This window comes from Eleutherodactylus coqui, chromosome 5 (assembly GCF_035609145.1).
Source record: "Eleutherodactylus coqui strain aEleCoq1 chromosome 5, aEleCoq1.hap1, whole genome shotgun sequence".
NCBI lineage: Eukaryota > Metazoa > Chordata > Amphibia > Anura > Eleutherodactylidae > Eleutherodactylus > Eleutherodactylus coqui.
The window spans coordinates 256,894,328-256,900,663 of NC_089841.1; the positions used below are offsets into that span (position 1 = coordinate 256,894,328).

General features: G+C 48.6%; 1 protein-coding gene across 2 annotated transcripts in view; it reads right to left on the reverse strand.

The window, feature by feature from the left end:
- BABAM1 (BRISC and BRCA1 A complex member 1) overlaps positions 1-5,787 on the reverse strand; it is a 58,638-nt gene extending 52,851 nt beyond the window's left edge. The window contains exon 1 of one of the 2 annotated variants that reach the window (XM_066604560.1): positions 5,664-5,787. The gene's annotated coding sequence lies outside the window, so the exon portion shown is untranslated. The remainder of the gene's footprint in view (positions 1-5,663) is intronic. The other variant, XM_066604562.1, reaches the window with a different exon arrangement.
- Between the last annotated feature and the right edge of the window lie 549 nt (positions 5,788-6,336).

The window sequence follows — 6,336 nt, forward strand, 5'->3', positions numbered from 1 at the left end:
ACCGGAGGATGGAAGAATTGCAAGATGCTTATCCAATAATTAAACAATACGTTGTATGCATGTAATCTTTGACCTGCCCAGATGGGCGGATTTGTTAAACTCTTAAAATAGGCTACACGCCGATCATTAAAGTTAGAATTGAGGAAGCTATGCATGCTGAACCTCGTGTCAGTGTGAAAAACTTCTTATGCGCATTATCAATTCAGAATTAATATGGAGGGCTGTAAACATTCCAAATTGAGTAAGCCGTGATTCCGCAAAGGAATTCTACGACACTAGAGATGAGCGAACGTACTCGGTAAGAGCGATTTCGCAATCGAGCACCGCGATTTTCGAGTACTTCACTACTCGGGTGAAAAGTACTCGGGTGCGCTGTGGGGCGGCGGGTTGCAGAGGGGAGTGGGGGGTAGCAGCGGGGAACAGGGGGGAGCCCTCTCTCCCTCTCCCCCCCACTCCCCGCTGCAACCCCCCGCTCACCCACAGCACACCCGAGTACTTTTCACCCGAGTAGTGAAGTACTCGAAAATCGCGGTGCTCGATTGCGAAATCGCCCTTACCGAGTACGTTCGCTCATCTCTAATTGTAACACATCTATTCCCATACCAGTTGTACCTCACACGTATCTTTATCGGCACCTCACTTCCCACAATAAAAATTTTACGATTGTGTAAAACTGCAATAGCCACGATTAGCCTTCATGTTGATCGCAGCCATTGACCGTTTAACCCTTTCCAGTCCAATTTGTATCCTGGTGTTCCTAGGGCGGCTTACTCTTTTTCTGCCATTATACAACAGCGCTATCTGCTGGCTAAAGCCAGTACTGCATGAGGTGACACGTTGGATAGGCTCCGACAGTAGAGAGGCTGGCAATGTACAGTAGGAGAACCCCAACGGATGTCTTCCAACATCGGAGCTGCACAGCCTTAAATCATAATGTCTTCACAGGTCAGACAGTGGATTGGAAAGGGTTAAATGACTTGATTGGAGAATGGGCTTCCCAAATGGCCAATGCCTCCAATGAGATGGCGAAGTGCCATTTGGTTGTCATAGCCACCTAGGACCTTCTGAAGGCCTCAGGGCTGCCATGTTTTTCTGCCTACTAAAACAGGCCTATGGCCTGTCGTAATACAATGCCATCAGAAATAATAAATGATCTGAAGTACTACAGTATATGGTCTAAGCGATCAAATGATCACAAGTAAAAGTAAAAATAAGTGAAAAAAAACTATTTAAAAAAAAATCAAAATTCTTTAAAGTAAAAAAAAAATAAATTCTGTATTCATTAGAGAAATAAAAAAAAAACAAAAAAAAAAACATATTGGGTATCATTGTGTCTATAAGGACCCCTTCACACTGACTATCTTGATTTTCCTGCGAGAAATCACGGCATAATCACATCTTTATTTCCGCAATTTTTAAGTGTCAGCGATGCTTTTTCCTGAGAATAATCTCGCATTGCTGCCACCCATGTTTTGTGAGCGTAAAAGTCAATAGGAGTTTCTAATGTTAAAAACACTTTGCACGAAAATCACAAGTTCGTGCGTTATGATGGGATAAAAAGGAGGCTCCATATGAAAACATGGGAGATAAAAAAAAAAAAACAACAATTGCAAAACGCAGAAAGATAGGGCATGCCACAATATTTGTTTTTCACTCCACATCGCATGAGTGAAAACATTGCAAATGGGAATGAAGCCATTGAAAATCATCTGTTTATAATTTGGTGTTTTCATCACTCTTGCATTGCTCAAAAAACGTGCAATTTTCTCAGAAGTGGGAAGGCACCCTAAGGCCTCAGTCACACGGGCGTTTTTTCCCGCGATTTGAGGATCGCATAACGGATGTGCATCCACAAATCGCGTGACCAGGTCCGACGATTCGCTGAAAAATCTGCACCTAGCAGCGTTTTCAGTGAAAGGGCCCGATCAAAGGAGCGCTGCCCGCTATCCTCTGCCACAGCTGTGGCAGAGGAGAACGATGTTCGCCCATTGAATTCAATGGAGCCGGCAATACAGCCGGCTCTATCGAAAGCAATGGGCTGCCGGCAAGCGCTGTATGAATTTTCGGGGAAGGGCTTAAAATATAAGCCCTTCCCTGAAAAGCATCCTGCAAATGTGTAAAAATCTGTCATTCAATAGCTGAGAGCTGCCTCTGATTAGTCCCTGCGCTCAGCCAATCAGAGGCAGCACTCACTCACCCATTCATGAATGGGTGAGTGAGAGCTGCCTCTGATTGGTGAGGGCTGTGACCAATCAGAGGGAGCCCATTCAGAAGGCGGGGATTTTAAATCCCCGCCTGCTGAATACTACAGAGAGCAGTTCAGGAGAACTGCCGGCCGGACGCGACTGAACTCCGGCTGCAGAAAAAAGGTGAGTATACATTTGTTTTTTTATTTTTACACATTTGCAGGATGCTTTTCAGGGAAGGGCTTATCTTTTAAGCCCTTCCCCGAAAATTCACACAGCGCTTACCGGCAGCCCATTGCTTTCAATGGAGCCGGCTGTATTGCCGGCTCCATTGACTTCAATGGGCGAACATCGTTCTTCTCTCCCACAGCTGTTACAGCTGTGGCAGAGGAGAACGATCTTTAGTATATGTTCTCAATGGGGTAGGCGCTGCCCCATTGAGCGCATGTATAGAACACAATGATTTGCAGAACGCAGATAGGCGCGTCCTGCGAATCGTTGTGTCCTATAATTTATCGCACATCTGCATAAAAAACGGACATGTGACCGATCCCATTGGGATGCATTGGGTCTATATATCTGCAGATCGCAAGTGCGTCTGCAGATCGGACCAAAAAACGCCCGTGTGACGGATCCCTAACAGTCTACTCTATCAAAACAAAGCATTACTTATCCTGTACGGTGAATGGCTGTAATTGGTTCATTGAGCACTGGCTCTGATTGGCTAAGGCGGCACTTGACAGCCAATCAGATCAATCTCTTATTGGAGGCCGGGTTTTCAACAGTTACCAGCAAGAGATCCGTCAGTGCTGACAACTACACAGAAGCCTGCAGGAACGCCAGAGAGCAGCGTTGGGGACCCAGACGGCGCCTGCTAGGTGAGTATTCTTTTTTTTCAGCTTCCTTGGCGTCGTTTTCAGCTGTGAACGCAGACAAAACACTGGCAAAATGCATGACAACACTGCTAAAACCGCAGAAAATCGCCCCTGGTTCCCTATGGAGCCTTTGTTTTAACACATCGCAACGCACGAACTTGCAACATGCAACCATGATTTAACATAAAAATCATGCTTAAAAAAGCAGCTTGATGCTCAAATATCGCATAAATGAAGACGCGATTTTGCCGCGATATTCTTGTAGTGATCGCCAGTGTGAAGCTACCCTTAGAAGTATCTTTAGCAAGAACTCAGAGTAGCATTAGTCTCTAGCGAACACCTCGCCCGCGCTCTCGTCTGCACAGTCCACTCCTTTCATTGGGTTGACTCACAGTCAGTCACAGAAATGTCCAGTGCCCGCCAATTTATGCAGGGCGGTGGAAAGATACAGGACCAAACCGGTGACAAGTACCAAAAGTGACAGTTGGTCATTCGTTCAGAACACCCAGAGGGCAACCTGTCAACTTCACACTGCTGGCCTCACAGCTGCACCCCGCATGGCTCCACTGGAAGACTGGCACTCCTCCTACGCCCGCGTTCCAAACGGCAGACTGCTTCACTGCTGCCCAAGGCAGGGCTCACACGAACCTATTTGAATTGCATAACATGCGGGCAATCAAATATTGACTTCCGCTTCTTCACCCACAGCGTAAGTTTGGTATTACACAAGCGCAAAAAAAAACACGCAGTATGTTCTATTTTGCCTTGTATTACGTGTGAGAAAGCCCATTATTCTTTATGGGCATTTAATCAACGCTGTCCATATGCAATGGTGTTTATATGCACCGTTTTCAAGCGACAGCGTGATATTTAAAGGGGTTGTCTCGAGGCAGGAGTGGATTTTTTTTTTTGCCCAGTCCCCCTAATTAAGCATACATTACTAAGCCCCCCTGTAAATGACTTTTCTAGCTGGTTTGTACTTACAGTTCCAGCGTTTCAGCAACTTATAAAAATTTTCCCAAGATGGCCGCCGGCTCTTTTCCCGTCGCTTGCTGTAGCCCGACGTGCGCGCTCCCGAGACGCTACCAGCTGTGTCTCCCTGACAACCAGACGCCCCGCAGCCGCCGGCCGGACCCCTGGAGTGAACACGGCCGACCAGTCACCCACCGCCAGGCAGCAGGTAACCGGCGCAGCCCCCCCCATCGCAGCGACAGCCCCCCCCCCATCGCAGCGACAGCCCCCCCGGCGCAGCGCCCCCATCGCAGCGGCAGCCCCCCCCGGCGCAGCGGCAGCCCCCCCGGCCCATCACTTACCAGGACGGCGGGACAGCTGGGCGGCTTCTCGGGACAGCTCGGCAGCTCTGCACCTTCCTCTAACAGAGGATGGTACAGAATGGCCGCTCCAGCGCGCTCCCGAGCAGTGACAGCTCGTCTGCGCATGCGCAGAAGAGCTGTAGCGGGGAGCACACTGAAGCGGCTCGTGCTGAAAGGAGAAGACCGGACTGCGCAAGCGCGTCTAAAAAAGCAAGCTGCCAGCGAATTTAGACGGAACCATGGAGACGAGGACGCCACCAACGGAGCAGGTAAGTGAATAACTTCTGTATGGCTCATATTTAATGCACGATGTATATTACAAAGTGCATTAATATGGCCATACAGAAGTGTATACCCCCACTTGCTTTCGCGGAACAACCCCTTTAAGGAAAAAAGAAAAACCAGGAAGACTGCGCTTGACGGTGTGCGTGAGACACCAAATGGCTACCATACAGTGATAGGCTCGGCCCACCGCCAGCTCCACAGCAGTAAACTGCTTGGTGGCTCACGCAGCGCTTGGCGACTACAATAAATCCGGCTTAAAGCCTCTCTCACACGGCGTGATAACCAGCACGCCGCACGTACGCTTGTTCCTTGCCGACTACTCCTTACACTATCTTGGCGTGTATGTGCGTGTAATAAGCGTCACGTGCATACCGTGGTTTTTTTTTTACATGGGCATGTCTCGCCCACTGTGTGAGGAGATAAGTCTATGATAGATTGGTATTACGCATGCAAAACCCGTGTACGCAACACGCACTGATCATACGCTCATGTGGGAGGCAGCACATTAATATAATCACAGTACTAGTGCACACGTCAGAAGAGAACGCAACAGCCGCCCCCTTATATACGCCGGTAGACCCTGCGGACGACCAGACCGCTATATGCAATCAGCACAGGTTGGTGGCTGTGGTAGTGCTGTGATTGCTTTACTTTGGACAGGGCACATATGTGAAGGCTAGCACTCTAGTGTCTGGGCCAGCCTGAGGAGAGAGCAGTAGGGCGCATTGCCTTATCAACGCACAGAAAAATAGTGCCGCGCAGTAATCTGTTCCCCGGTATTCTACTGACGACCACCTCTCCTTTCCACTTGGTGGGGGGACCGAGATAAGGAACCATAGGGGGTAACTGGCATTCCCAGAAGGCTTTGTCTCCCCCAGGGAGAGGGGCGGCAGGCCCGGGTGAGGTATGAGGAGGCGAGCGGGTAGAGGAAGGTTCGGTTAAACGCACGCGCTAGCAGGTATCCCTCCTCCGCATCATTTTCTCCACACGGAACACTGACTAACCTTGCGGCTGATGTCCCGAGCCGTTTTGTTGTTCTTTCAACAATTGACACCAAATGCTAATGGTGATGCGGTCATGTTGCACCAGGAAGTGCCTGAAGGGAGTGGAGAATTGTGGGAATTGTAGTTCTGTAGCTACAGAAATATGTCTGACAGAGTCTTGTGGTTGCTGGGTGGAATACACGTACTAGGCGTACACATACTAAAAGCAGACATACTAGCAGTACACGTACATATATTAGGAGTCCACATACTAGGAGCACACGTACACATACTAGAAGTCCATATACTAGGAGCACACCTACTAGGAGTCCACATCCACATACTAGGAGCACACCTACTATGAATCCACATACTAGGAGCACACTTACTAGGAGTACACGTACACATACTAGGAATGCACATACTAGAAGTTCAAATACTAGGAGCACACCTACTAGGAGTCCATATACTAGGAGCACACCTACTAGGAGTCCACATACTAGGAGCACACCTACTAGGAGTCCACGTCAACATAATAGGAGCACACCTACTAGAAGCACACTTACTAGGAGTACATGTACACATACTAGAAGTCCATATACTAGGAGCACACCTACTAGGAGTCCATATACTAGGAGCACACCTACTAGGAGTCCACATACTAGGAGCACACCTACTAGGAGTCCACGTCAAC